The sequence below is a fragment of the Cyanistes caeruleus genome, unplaced genomic scaffold (assembly GCF_971803275.1).
Source record: "Cyanistes caeruleus unplaced genomic scaffold, bCyaCae1.hap1.1 HAP1_SCAFFOLD_87, whole genome shotgun sequence".
In the NCBI taxonomy this organism is placed as follows: Eukaryota; Metazoa; Chordata; class Aves; order Passeriformes; family Paridae; genus Cyanistes; species Cyanistes caeruleus.
In genome coordinates, this window is record NW_028255892.1 from 859,791 (window position 1) to 874,255 (window position 14,465).

Here is a 14,465-nt window from a genome sequence, read left to right on the forward strand (position 1 = left end):
GGAAGCACAAAAACGTTTCTCATTCCCATCCTTTCCTTGTTTGGTCTGGTTCATGAGCTGCTTTCTTGTTTCCTTTGGTATCTGTTCTCATCTATTTGTCAACAGCAGTTTGAGTCATTTACTTTTCCAGAAATTCTGTCTCCTTCTAATAATAGATAATGTGATCCCATCCCGTGGTGAAATGTTGTGTTCCTCATCTGAGTGGATTGGTTGGGGGGAAGGTCAGGAGCTGGAGCTGTGTGGTTGGTTATTATTTCAATGGCATCCTGTAATCTAATTATGCCATTGAAATGAGAAATGGTTTCTCTGGTACCTGCTATGAATTCATCAGGGTTCCCGGGTCTGGTCCATGGTGTTGCAGGATTTGTTCTGGTGGCTGTCCATCTTTTCCCCATTTCTGGGTGCTCCCTCCAGCCAGGGCTGCATCAATTGTCAGCTTTTCTCATTAAATCATCACTTACTTGGATTCCCAACTGATTTCCCTGACCTTGTGGTAGCAAATAAACCCCAGTGGTCTGATACACCCTATATAACATAGACAGAGACAGCACATGTTGGAGTGGGGACAGGGATGATTCTCCCTCACTTGTTTTAGTGAAGTTTTCACAATATTCTCCATTTTCTGTTTTCCTTTGCAGCTGAACCAATTTCTGCTGCAGAGTCAGATATCCTCACAATGGGCTGTGCCTTTAGCTGTGCAAATTCCATCTGTGCAAGCAGGCAGAGCTTGGGCTGAGGGGCAGAGGGAATCAGCCCAATTCCTCCTGCAGGCAGGAAGCCCCTGGGCCATTGTGCAGGCTTTGTCCCTTCAGTGTTAATTTGCATTTCTAAAGCTCCTCTCCTGGCTGCCTGGAACAAAGCTTCTCTTCCAGGGCAGTCATGGGATGACTCACATTTGTTAGTGCCACAATGTGGTTGTTTTTTGTTTTGGTTTATTTTTTTAACAGTACTCTAATAAGTATGAGATAAAGGGTCACGTTTAAAGCTCTTCTGGTTTTCAGAAACAGCCTAAAATTCAACATCCAAAAACCCATACAGAATTTTTGCTATAACTATGAGCCAAGCACAAACATTCCCAAAACATTTTCAAGGCAATTGAATTTTTCCTACTTCTCTCTCGGCCTAAAAATTGATTCTCCCTGCCCTGGCCCAAACTGAACTGACAATATAAAATCAGGATTATTACAAAAAAAAATTTCTAATGGTGTAATCCTTTCACGGAAACTTTGGGAAAATCAAAAACTCTCCCACAATGTCTTTAGTGCTAGAGAGTCAAGGCACAACGTGATTCTGGCCAGGATGTGCAACAGAAATCATTAAATCCACACTTAGGCTGGGTGTGCAGAGAAAATCATTCCATGACACGGGAATTTACTAGATTTTTCCAAAACTTTATACAGTCTGAACCCATAGAAATCCCTTGGTTTATTGTTCATTGGTTTGAAGGTGTGGAGTTGTTAGGATTTGGTTTCCTGTTGCAGCCGGATTTCTGTGCCTGTGATGGGAATTAGGTGGGCACTCCTGGATTTTCTGCTCAGCCTTTTCCAGACCAGGTGTCTCCAGCTGTGCCTGGGGCAGTGTCTGGGGCAGGTGTTGGTTGATGTTAGCTGATGGAATCTTTTGGACTATTCCCAGTCTGTTGAGATGTTAATTTCATCTCTGCTGAGTGTTGGAACATCCCTTATAAGAAACATTAAAATTCCTTTCCCCAAGGCAAAGGCAAACCAAGTCCTCTCAGAGAAATAGGATTTTAAGCGAATTTAAAGTTGGTCTATTTTCCCAGACTTTAATCCCAGGCAGGGCAGAGTGTGAGTGGAATTGAGAGGCAGAGTGGAATTGTCCCGGTGCCTTCCCCAGCAGCTGTGGCGAGGGCAGGCACAGAAAGGCCTGAAGGTACAAGAGTGAGAGCAAGGATTGTCCCGCAGTGGCTGGAGATGGCAAAGGAGGGTGGCCAGGCCGAGGATTTGAGCAGAGGATCTGTGGGCAGGCCCAGGGGCTTCCCCCGCTGGGGAGCCCTGGCTGCTGCTGCGTTGCCTTCAGTGCAGGCTCAGGGGTGGCCTGTTTAATATTCCCTTCCAATTCAGATTTCTGAGTCTGGAAGAGCCATGGCTGGGGCATCAATCATTTTATTTTTTTCATTTTGTTGAGTTTTGTTCTCTTTCTTATGTCCACTCCATAATATTGAGACTATCTAGGGCTAAAAAAGTCACAGAATGTTCTGGCTAGAAGAGAGAATCCTCAATCCAGCTCCTGCAATTCCCTGTTAATTGTAGGAATTGTACCAGCTCCATTTTAGTCCTGGGTAACATTATTTCTGAGATTCCTTGAGCCCTCTCAGGGTCAATACAAGACAAAGCTTCAGTCAAAATAGGTCCCAAATATTTAACCATTTTCTCTACCATTTGCTCTTCCTTTTTTTTCAGAAAAAGCAAAGCAGCAAAGCTGCTTTTTTAGCCTGAAAATGAAACCATTTCACAGAGGCTTCCTCTACCTCTTCTCCTTGTCCTCCTGACTGAATCAAGTCCTCCACATCCTGCATTAAGCCAGTCCCTGGGGGTGAGGTCAATTCCTTTGATATTTCCTGCAAGGCTTGCCCCAATCAGGCCGGTGCTTCCGTACATCCCTGCAGAAGGACCGTCCATGTCTTGAGCATTTTCCCTTCTAGCTCTTGTTGCCAGCCCAAGGCAGAATTGTGTTTGCATCCTCTGGAAGTGGGCAGATCCCCAGAAAGCCTCTTTTGCATCAAGTTGTGAATGGCAGCAGTGTGAGGAGGGCACCTGGTTGAGGCTGGTGTAAGGATCTGAGAGTGTGGGGTGCCTCGGTTTCATCATCTCATTTCTTCTTCTTGGGTCCTGCAGCATTCTGTGGATTCCATTGGATTTCTTGTTTGGCAGGATAGGAGCATTCTAGGGAGCCATCCCTGGCTGCCCAAGCCGTGCCTTGAGCAGGACTCGCAGACAGGCTGTGAGCCCTTCCTTCCCTCCCTTGGAACAGGGGATTGCTTTTCCACACCTCTTGTCCTGGTTGCTTCAGGGAAATTTGGAGAGGCTCCATATCTAATTTTGCCAATTTCCCTGGGGCTGCCCACACTTGTGGGTTCACTTCAGCCTAGGCTCTGCCAGACATTTGACACAGAGGTACAACAGAACCAGCCTCTGTATCACCTTTTGCAACATTAATCTGCATTCCCAATTTAGCCATCAAATCCCTTCCCAGTAAATTACAATCACAATTGTGAGCAAATAAAAATTCCTGCATTTCAAACCCGTCCCCAACATCTGCTAATAGTGGCTGAATACAACACACCCACTCATCTTTCCCACTTAGTGCCTTAATTAAAATATTCCCTAATTATTTTCCATCCTTAGGTGTAAGATTCCGAGTGGATGGAGAGGCCCCTGTGTCCATCAGGAAAGGTCTCCTCTGGATCCAGCCCCACCCTGGATGTTCCCAAGGTCTGCAGTGTGGTGGGTCCCTGGTGGAATGGGAGCTGTGCCACCGCTAAGAATGGGTGTCCATCAAGGGCTGGACTTGCTGGTGCTGAGGGTGCTGCTGTCTGTGCTTGCAGTGTCCTTGTGCCCTGCAGCTGGAAGGCTGATTCCTTGCCAGGGGCTGTTTGGGTGGGCTGTGCCCTGGCCAGGAGGGCAATGCCTGTGCCAGGTGCTTGTGGCCGAGGGTGTCCCCTGGGTGCTGGGGCCCCCTTGGGCGCTGGGCTTGATCCCTCAGGGGCTGTAGGAACTGTGCCATGGCCTTTGCCTTCAGCTTGGCCTTTTGTTCATCCCTTGCTGCATTCAGCTGCTGAGCCTTTGTGAGCAAGTGCTGCAGGGGCTTCTTCTGTCGCTGCTGCAGCCCCCCTCAGTGCCTGTGGGTGCTCATCGTGTGGCAGCTGCTGAGCTTTCTGCAAAATCCTTCCTTTCTCCAGGGACCCACCAGGAAATGCTTAAAAGATCATGTGGATCCTTGCAGGTCTAATCGCCATTTGTGAGCTGTTCCTTCCTCGTGCTGGCTGTGCTGAGGCTCCCCTCCCCAGCCCGTATCCCAGAGCCGGTCCCTGTCCTGCCGCAGTGTCCAAAGGCGGCCCCCCCGGCGGGCAGGGCCGGCAGCTCCACGGGGCCGGGCAGCGGCCGGGGCGTCCCGCAGCCTCCTGGGGGCCGGGGGCCACTGCCGGCCCTGCCCGGGGGGTGCTGGGCTCAGGCAGCGCCCGGCGCTGAGCCCCGGCTGCCCCACAGCCCCGGCCCGGCCCCACAGCTCCCCACAGGCCCCCAGCCCGTGCTCCCGGTGCCGCAGCTCTGTGCCCGCTCCTGCCGCTCCCAGCTCAGAGAAACCCCCTGAAATCCTCACCTCCTTGTTTTCCTCTCCTGAAAACTGGGATACAAAGGATCTGAGTAAGCAAGCAAATTTGGAGGATGAGACCCTTCTGAAACACATCCCAATCCTCAGTATTTTTCTCTTCCTCTTTTCCATTATCCTTTTTCTTATCCCATGGATTTCTCCTGCTGCTTCTTGCCTTAAGCACATTCCTGCACACTCCCCTTCAGCCAATCCCTTCCCAGCACACCAACACCATCCATCCCCTGTTGTCTAAATCCCTTCTGGACTTCCCTTATTGCCCCCCTGGGTGTCCATGTCCTTAATTCCCTCTGGGAGAATGTGCAAACGACCTCCACATGCTCCCAAGGGACCCTTGAGAGATATTTTGGGATCCTCATCCCTTTGGCGGGGACCCCATTGTGGCTTTCCCTTTTGTCCCCTCCCTGGGTGCCCTGCCATGTTCACTCCCCGAAGATGCCACTGTAGTCACTGCTGAGATTTTCAGTGCTCTCTCCCTGCCGACTCTTGAGAGCCGCCCTGATCCGTCACTCGTCTGTCTCCTGCTCACTCTCGGGTACCCAATCAATGCCCGGTGCCGCCGCCAGCCGAGGGAGCCGATCCCCCAAACTGGGTGAGGCCCCTTCAGCTGCACTCACTGCCCGCCGGCCCGGACGGTGGAAGGAATTGTGGAGGAGCCCCAAGGTGTGTGGAAAAATTGACATCCCCACAGGTTTCTGTCCAAAAGGAAGACAGAGGAGTCCTGTAAAAGTAATTGTATTCATAAAAAAGGGTGTGCCCATGGGACATTTCCTGTGGGGTCTCTCCAGTTTTTGGCATACACAGCCTCCTTTTCATCCTAATTTTCTTGGTCACATCTCCCTCTCCCTTTCCCCATTGGCTGAAGTCCTGGAGAGGCACAGACTTCCCAATGCACCTCCTACATACCCCCTTAATATGCACCCCACTTTTGTATAGCTAACGATGTTGATGTCTGTGTTAAGTCTTTGTAGTTCTTCTGGAAGTTGATGAATTTAGCAGGACCTTGGCTGAGCAGCAGTCTGTGTCATCAATTAATAACATTTTGTGCAGCTGATGGCTCCTCCTGTCACTTCCTTATGTCCACGTCCCTGGCCCTATGTGCAATGAGGTTGAGGGGATCAGTTTGTAAAGAGGCTTTGTTGTTGTTCCTTTGCTGGGGTTCCCCCGTTTTGGGGCCATCCCCCCTGGAGCAGGGTGTCCCCCCTTGGTGCAGGCGCAGGGCTCAGGCAGGGCTGAGCCAATCAGAGCGCGCGGCGCTGATGACTCATCAGTGTCCAGGCAGAGCCGCAGCTGCCAGCGTTCCCCAGCTGGAGCCCAGCTGCGCCCCTCCCCCCCGGGCCTTGGCGCCCCCCTGGAGGGGAATTTGGGGAGGTGGGAGGGGGGAGCGCCAAGGCCGGGCCCCCCCGCGCTGTGGTGGCGGGAGCGGCTGCAGTGGGGAGCGAGTGCGGGCGGAAGCGGCCGAGAGCCCAGCGCTGCCCCAGGCCGAGCTGGCCCAGCTGCATCCGTGCCCCTGCGGTGGGATGCTGTGGGACTGGGGGGGAAGAGGGAGGCGGCAGTGGGTGCTGGGCCTGGGGGCAGGAGGAGAAGGGAAGGAGAAGCAGAGTTGAGGAAAAAAACGGTCAAAATATATGTACCTGAGGAGTGTGAGGTCGAGTAGGGCCACAGGAGGAGGAGGAGGAGGAGCAGGGAGAGGAAGCAGCACGAAGTTCATCCCTGTATCTGGAGCTCCCCCAGCCCCAGGTGCATTGCCTCCCCACATGCAGCGGGTGACCACAGTGGGCGATCCACGATTTTTATGGGGCTGAATCTCGGTGTTTCTGAGCCTTACTGTGGTAAACGTTGGTGCTTTAGTTTCTTGCAGGAGCTGAACCTTTCTATTGTGCAGGGGGTTTTGGCTGAATCTTGTTGTTTGGTTAGTTTTTGATCTGTGTTTTGTTGTTTGGGCTGAATCTTGTTGTTTTTGAGGTTCTTACAGACGCAAGATGCCCAATGTCTTTCTGAGACGAACCTGGGCAAGGAGGCACGTAGGAGACACATCGGGGGTGGACAGTCTGAGACTCGGCAGAGACCTCTATAGTCGAGTTAGATGTTAGTTGTTTATTTCAGGGCGTGGGAGAGAGAGAGAGGGAGAGCCTGCCATGAGCCGACAGATAGAGCGCAAAGCAGGCTCAGAGAGAACAATACAAAAGGGGGTAAAATACATGAGTTCAAGACTTTAAGATTGCTAAGAAAGAGAATAACAGAACAGAAGTGAGAGAGCCAGGAAAAAGAGGATAAAGAAGAGCAGGAAAGAACAGGAAAAAGAGAGCAGCAAGAGTGTAGAAAGTATGAGGCAAGAAGGCTAAGAGAAACAAGAGAGCTAAGAGAGAGCCGAGAGTAGCAAGAGAGCCAAGAGTTAAGAGAAACTAAGAGAACCAAGAGAACTCTCTTTTACAATTACATATATAACCTATACATTGAATATTCTATTCCTTTACTGACCAATCTTTCTAAGTATCCTAATACAGTAACATTTGTGTTCGACCTGTAGAAATCGCTGGTTTTGCATATTTTTAGTTATCTCGGGGTTCTTCAGACCTTTCCTTATAAGGCTGGGAAGAGGGGTCTCAGCTTGGTTTTACTGGGGAAAAGAACGTGCTCTGGCACGTCAGCTTGGTTTCTTTGAATTATTCAAACTGTGCTTTCATTTGTATTTCTTCCTTAGCCTTTCTGGCTAAAGAGACATATTTATAATTTCTTTCTAATTCTGCCTTCCCAACAGAGGCACCCCCAGCCCAAGGCACTCTCCTCTCTTTCTTTCCTCCTAACCAGGAATTTTCATTCCCAAATTTTTTCCAGATGGAAGAGGAGGAGGAAAAGCCCTGGAGATCCCGCACAAGGCGGGACTGCAAACCCAGTCCAGGGAGCTGCGAGGAGGAAAGATGCCCCCAGTGCCAGGAACACGGCCAGAGATCCAGCCGGAGCTCAGAGCTGGGGGAGAAGCCCCACAAGTGCTTGGAATGCGGGAAGGGCTTCAAAAAGAGATCCCACCTCATCCAGCACCAGAGGATCCACACTGGGGAAAAGCCCTATGGGTGTGGGGAATGTGGGAAGAGCTTCAACCACGGCTCCAACCTGAGGAAACACCAGAGGATCCACTCTGGGGAAAAGCCCTACGAGTGTGGGAAATGTGGGAAGAGCTTCAGAGAGATCTCTAATTTGATGACACACCAGGTGATCCACACGGGGAAACGGCCCTACACCTGCTTGGAATGTGGGAAGAGCTTTGGGTGGAGCTCCACTCTGAGGGAACACCGGCGCATCCACACTGGGGAGAGGCCCTACGAGTGTCCCCAGTGTGGGAAGAGGTTTCAGACCAGGTCCAGTGTCCTCCTACATGAGCGGATTCACACAGACGAGAGGCCCTTCCGCTGCCCCGACTGCGGGAAGGGCTTCAAACACAACTCCAACCTCACTGCCCACCGGCGCATCCACACTGGGGAGAGGCCCTACGAGTGTCCCCAGTGTGGGAAGAGCTTCTCCACCAGCTCTCACTTGACCCAACACCAACGGAGGCACCAGTAAGGGAAGCCCTGCGAGTGCCCCGAGTGCGGGAAGAGCTTCGTGCGCTGCTCCAGCTCCATCCCCCATGGGAGGATGGGCGTTGGATGATCCCCAGTGACCCCCGTTGGGCAGAGCCCTGGTGATCCATGGTCCTGGTGATCTGTGTTGGGAAGACACCTGGCTGGGAGGCTCCACATCTTCCTGGCTCCCTGTGGGCACCTGGATGAAAGCAGGGGAATTAAAATCCAAGGGGATACAGAATGACAATGGGAATTGTTGACTTTTAATCCTCGAGAAGCTTTTGCCTCAGGAGCTGTGTGGGCGGAGAAAAGGGGGTGACACCGGGCTTGGGGGCTCTGAGGGGAGCACACTCACTCTGTGGGGGGGGAGGACACGATCCCCGGGATCCCCCCTCACCTTCCTGCACAGGCAGAAGCCAATCCCCAGTGCCAGGAAGACGAAGCCCAACACGGAGACTCCAATCCCCGTCAGCATCTTGCTGTGGGTGGCGTCTGACAGTATCCCTGGGGGGTCTGCAGAGGTCAGGACCCCCAAAACTTCTCAGAGACACCCCAAGCCCCTCCAAGGACCCTCCCAGTCTTTCCCAGCCCACCCAGGACCCTCTGAAACCTCCTTTGGAGTCACTAATTTTAAACAATTAGGTACTGTAGAAAAATTGGAGATCGTAGATAGAGATAGGCCTTGCTGGAAGTATTTCGAGTTAATGATTGAGTGAGAAGCAGGATTTGAGATACTGAGTCTTGGACTTAGGTAAAAAATTACTTTTCATTGTATGTTTGTTCAGCTGTGCTTATAATGAGAAAAGAGAAACTGATAAATGGGTTCAGGAAGATCACAGACCATACATCTGGAAACCCATTTGAAAGTCACAAGGGAGGAAACTGGAGTTGCACCAAATGTCATTTGTAATGTCAACCATTGTAAAGGTAGAAAGGTGAGAGTGAGGAAGAGCGGTTTTCCTTCATCTCCTGATGACCCCTCCTCACCAAAACAACCCCCTCCTCAAATTGGGGAGCCAACCATGCAGGCATAATGACATTAAAATCATTACCATGAATTCTAATCCGAAGTGGAACATAGGAGGTGCTAGCATTATGCATATGCATTAGTATTAATATGTATTAGTATTTTGGATATTCAAGACTTTTGTAAATAAATAGACACTGGAATCTTTTGTCAACTTACAGTGCATATTATGGGGTGACTCCTGCACTCACCCAGTTCTGTGATTAAACATCCACTTTGTAACTTTAAACTGTTGGAGTGGTTTTTTGTCCATTAACAGATTGATGTTGATACTGGATCAATATTGCTATTTTGGTAAATCACTGCCAGTCTCTTCCCAGCCTTCCCAGGACCCACCAAAGCCCCTCCTGTTCCTCTCAGGATCCCACAGCCCCCTCCCAATTTCCCCCCACTGCCCCAGGACCCCCAGACCCTCTCCCAGTCCCTTCCCAGCCCCACCAGGACTCATCAAGACTCCTCCCAGTCTCTTCCTAGCACAACCAACCTCATCCCAATCCCTGCTTTCCAATCCCCAATCTCCTTCCAGCTCCTCCAGGCTCACTCAAATCCCTCCCAGTGACACCCAGCACCCCCAAACTCCCTCCCAGGGTCCAGCAAGACCCCCAGAACCCCATCCCACCTTCCCCAATATCCTTCAAACCCCTTCCCAGCCATCCTAAGCACCTCAATCCCTTCTCCAGTTTAAACCAGTCTGTCTCAAACTCCCTCCCAGTTCCTCCCAGCACAGCCCAATCCCCCTCTGGGCCCCCCCAGTGCCTCCCCCGCTGCCCCCGGCGCTGTGGGGGCCGGGCCGTGCCCCAGTGCCGGCTCAGGGGGTGCTCCAGGCTGCCGTGCTGCACCTGGCAGCTGGAGCTGAGCCCGCATTGCCGGGGGCGGTTTCCAGCAGCACCAGGAGCTGCTGGCTCCAGTCCCCGCTGGGGAGCACGGCAGTGGCCAGCACGTGGCCCGAGAGCTGCTGCTGGCCCTGGGAGCAGCTCAGCTGGATGTGGGCAGGGGAGAAATCCATCAGGGAGCAGAGCAGGCGGCCGGGGCCGGGCTGGGAGCTGGAGGGCACCAGCGAGATGGACACGCTGGGATGGGCACTGGGAGAGAGTGGAGAGGAGTGGCGTGGCATTGAGAGGGACTGGGAATGGACAGGGAGGGACTGGGGTGGCACTGAAGAGATGAGAGTGGATACTGGGACACTGGAAGAGAGTATGGAGGTCTGGGAGTAAAGTAGGAATGAACTCGGAGTAGACTGGGAATGGGCTAAAAAGGAGTGGAAGGGACTCTGGGTCCTCAGGGCGGGACTGTGGTGTCACTGGGAGGGACTGTGGTGGCACTGGGCGGGACTGTGGTGGCACTGGGAGGGACTGGGAATGAAGTGCGCGGCACTGAGCGGCCGAGTCCAGCGCGGGGCTCTCGGCTCTGTGGATCTGCCCGGCAACAGATGAGTCATCAGAGAGACGCGCTCTGATTGGCTGAGGGGCGGCAGATCCACGGAGAGGCGACATGGACAGGCGGGGTCACTGGGAGAGACTGGGATGGACTGGGAGAGCCACGGGAGCCATTGGGAGGGACAAGGGGCCCCGGGGATGGGCACAAGGAAGGCTGAGGGCACTGGGGTGATTCCCAGGGAGGTTTGGAGGGACAAGGCCGGGCCCCTCTCTGTGCCCCGAGAGCAGCGGCCCGGACAGAAAAGTTCAGGAGCGGGAGGAGGTGTTTCTCAAGATTGATTTTAATCCTCATTCTCCTGGTCTGATTTGCTCAGTGCTAATCTCAGTTCATTTCCCCGTGTTGGGCTGTTGTGCCCCTGATGGTGATCCCTGAGTGACCTCTCCCTGCCCTTGTCCCGACCCACGAGGATTTGGATTTGTTTCAGTTCAGTGGAATTCGTGGTAATTTGGGGGGAGCTGGAGCAAAGCAGCTGGAAAGCACAGTGGGCCTGACAGGGACTGAACCAGGGCAGGAGTTGGGGCTGCCTCAAGTGAGCTCTCACAGTGTGAACCTTTATGGGGTCTTTCTAAGGGAATTTTGTTGTAGTTTGACATTCTTTATTAAAAAGCAGAGTCACAGATGGAGCTCCGCTTTCAGCTTGAAATGAGGGGATGGAACGTGGGCACTGGGACTTCCATAACCTCAAGTTGTTCCTTGATCCTGGACACTTTAGCTTTGGCAATCTGAAGCCCTTCAGCAGCAATGTCTCTGCCACCCCCTGGTTTCTGGCTCAGACCCAGCTCGCAGCTTGGACAAGGTCTGGGCTTTGTCCTCTTGAGCTTCGGGAGCCTCCCGGGAAGCACCAGCCCTCCCCAGCCCACCCTTGGTAGCACTTTTTCTTTTCTCTCTGCTGACGATTTTATCCCCAAAACTGCCGTGGGAACGTTGTATCCAAGCACATCCTCCAGCGCTGCACTTTCCTCCTGGGAATTCCCTGTGCTGGGAATGTGTCTGTGCTTTTCCCTGCTCTGTTCACTGACAAACAAACCTGAGCCCGTGGGACTGTCAGAGCTCCTTCATGCAATGAAATCAGGTTGTGTTGATCATGGCATGTTCTGGAGGAGCTTTTCTTGGTGTGCCTTGTGCTGCTGGAAATGACACAAGAGCCAGGAGGGAACAGAAGCTGCTGCTGCCCGTTGGCTCAGGGCCAGGGAACCAAGTTGTGCTCCCGGGCAGTTGGGCCCTGCTGGAAGCAGAGCCGCGTTTCCCTTGAGCAGCTCAAGCTTGTGACAGCTCCAAACAGGAAACCTCAGCAGAAAACTCTTCCTCCAAACTCAGCTGCTTTCCCTCCTGCAGCTGTTTGGGAAAGAGCCTCAAAGCACAGACTCTGCTGGGAGCCATTGGTGCATTTCCTCCCTCCCGGCAGCAGCAGCTCCTGAGCCCTTCACGGGCTCCTGGCCCTTCCCAAACCCTTCAGCTCCCTTGGAACTCTCAGCAGGCACTAACATAGGTATTTCTTTCATATTTAAATTGCATTTAAACTTCTCTTTTTCTCTCCTCTCTATCTTTTTAATCTCCTCTTTATCTCCTTTAATCCCGTCAGCACCAGCAGGATGGGGATGGAGTCTTGGGGTGGGTGTGGGATGAACTGAGGATCCAGCAGAGAAGGGCAAGGCAGAGGGGAGAGGACTCAGCCAACCCTTCTCCTGCTCTCTCCCTCCCCCAGGCTCCAGCTAAAGCAAGTCAGACTGGAAAGGATCCCACAAATGCTGTGTTCTCCTCCCTCTGAGCTTGGCTGGGGATCCTCAGCTTCAGCCTGGTGCAGTGGCTGAGATTCGCTAAATTGAGTTTTTTGGCTAATGCACTAAATAATGTGGTGGGTTTAGCGCTGGCTGAAATCTCCAGGGCACTTACTCATTTCTCACTGTGAGATATGGATTAGGAGAAGGGAAAACCAGGCTTAAAAGTTAGAAGGAATAAAGAAACTTTATTAACAGGACTATAAGAAATAAGAAACCAGAATAAAACCTCCAGAAACCTTTTCTCTCCCCAACCAACTTTTTCCTTTCTCAACTGACAGTGTAGGGACAAAACTTGGGATGTTAATGCAGTACCAACTATACGATAGCCTTTTCATCAGTATCTGTAGGGAGAGGAGTTTTCTCTTGTTATTCCATGGAGAGTTGTCCACAAGAAAAGACTTTTCTTGTGCTTTTTCCTTTCCATGAATAGCAGCCACCCAGGGCAAAACTCTGCCATCATGCCTTCCTCCCATTTCCACACCACTCTGAGGTGTGTTCACGGGCCATGAACTCAAGGGGTATTATTTTAAAGATTCAAGAGTTACTCTCTTCATCTGTCTTGGTGATCATCTCTGGGGACAGAAGTTTTCTTCTTCTCTCCCTGGGGACAAAGGATCTTCATCAGCTCTCATCTCTCTCTCTCTGTTCACGCATCTCATGGGATCACAGATACTCCACCACCTGCTTGGCTTCATCAATGGATACCTTTGCTCAGATTTACACTTTGAATCCTTCATTCCCCCCAATACTCTTTCATTAATGAAAGGAGTTATTTTTCAGAATGTTATTGTCCATCTCCATGGCCCTAGCAAAAGACTATTTCAGCTCATTAAAGCATCTCCTCATTCTCCTTCCACCTGAGGCTTGACTCTTCCTCGTACTGACCTTGATGTTTGATGTTGTCTTTTACGTGTCGATCGCTCCCACTTTGCGCTCTCTGGAGAGGGGATGAAGGCTGCAGGTCTCATCTGTGTAGTGAAAGGGTTAAATGTGGCCCAAGGTGTGGCAGGCATTCCTGGTGTGGGATTTCAGCTCAGCAGCCCCTGGAAGACAGGGGACGGTTTCCAGCTTGGAGCCGTCTGTGCAGGCCATGGCGGGGATGGGCGAGATGTCAGCAGCCGTGGCCCGGGCCAGCTTAGGGCCGGGGTCCCCCTGGGGAGGGCTTCAGCCACCCCACTGGAATGGGACTGGGAGGGCTTCCCGAGAGGGGCCACAGCAGAGCCCGGCCTGGCCTGGGGCCGGGGGAAGTCCCGCAGTCTCCATCCCCCCAGCCCAGAGCCACTGGGCTCCAGCCCAGCCCCCCCAGGCCACACAGGCCGCGGGCAGCGGGGCCAGCCACACCACAGCTCCAATACCTTTCCAGGCTGCAAACAAAAAGAGACAACTTCCCCAGCTGGAGCTTTTAAAAGGTGCTATTCACAAAGGTGATCTCACTTTTCAGTGCTGCAAAATGCTGTCAGTTCTCAGAACTGGCCAGCTCTTGGCCTGATCTCAAGCAGAGAGAAACTCCCAGCAGCCGCTCTCAGAGAAATCACTTCTGTGGGTGTTTTCTGCTTTTATCTCTAAAATGCCAAACCACCACAGCTGGCCTGCTGGGAAGGGGTTCGGTGCCCCCTCCCCACCCCTTGGAGGGCAGAAAGAAAGAGAGCTTCCCACGTTTCTTTCCTCTCTTAAATCTGTTGTCATCAAAGTGTTTCCAGCTTTTCTAATTGCCTTAGCAATGGGCCTGTTCTCAGAGCCAGCCAGTGATTGGTTTTGCCAGGCATGGAGAAAGCTTTTAGCAGCTCCTTTTAGCAGAAATAGCATTCCCATGGCTGGCTTCTTCCCTCCTCACCAAAATTTAACCCATGCAAAACCAACAAAACTGGCCACTGGTGGTCCTGGGGCAGGGGAACCTGCAGGCTTGGAGAAAACTTGAAGAACTTGTGTGGAGCCATTCAAAAATGTAACGTGGCTTCATATCTAGACACACATCTAAAACCCAGCTATTTCTCTATTCTTTTTCTTTTCAGCTGAGAAAGGAAGTCACAGGTGATGGGGTCTCTATTCCACATCTCTTGGGTCCCTGCCTCGTAGCTCCCAATTTGGATGAAAGTTACCCATTTGATCCCTCTGGCTTCCTCCTCCCACCATCTCCTACATCTTCCCCCATTCTTCTGTGACTTTCTTCTTCTCTTTCCTTATGACCATTGCAGCCTCATCTCTGTGGCTCACAAATGTACCCAGGGGGCTCCAGGGGTGAGGCACAGGCCCACATGCTTCTTTGAGATGCCCCAGCAGTGCTGCAGCAGGCTGATGGCTGTGCAG

General features: G+C 52.1%; 1 protein-coding gene and 1 pseudogene across 1 annotated transcript in view; one reads left to right on the forward strand and one right to left on the reverse strand.

Moving 5' to 3' along the window:
- LOC111942164 (uncharacterized) overlaps nt 1-14,465 on the reverse strand; it is a 360,854-nt gene that overhangs the window by 2,839 nt on the left and 343,550 nt on the right. The gene's annotated exons all lie outside the window — the stretch shown is intronic.
- LOC147646683 (uncharacterized) lies at nt 6,333-8,041 on the forward strand (annotated as a pseudogene).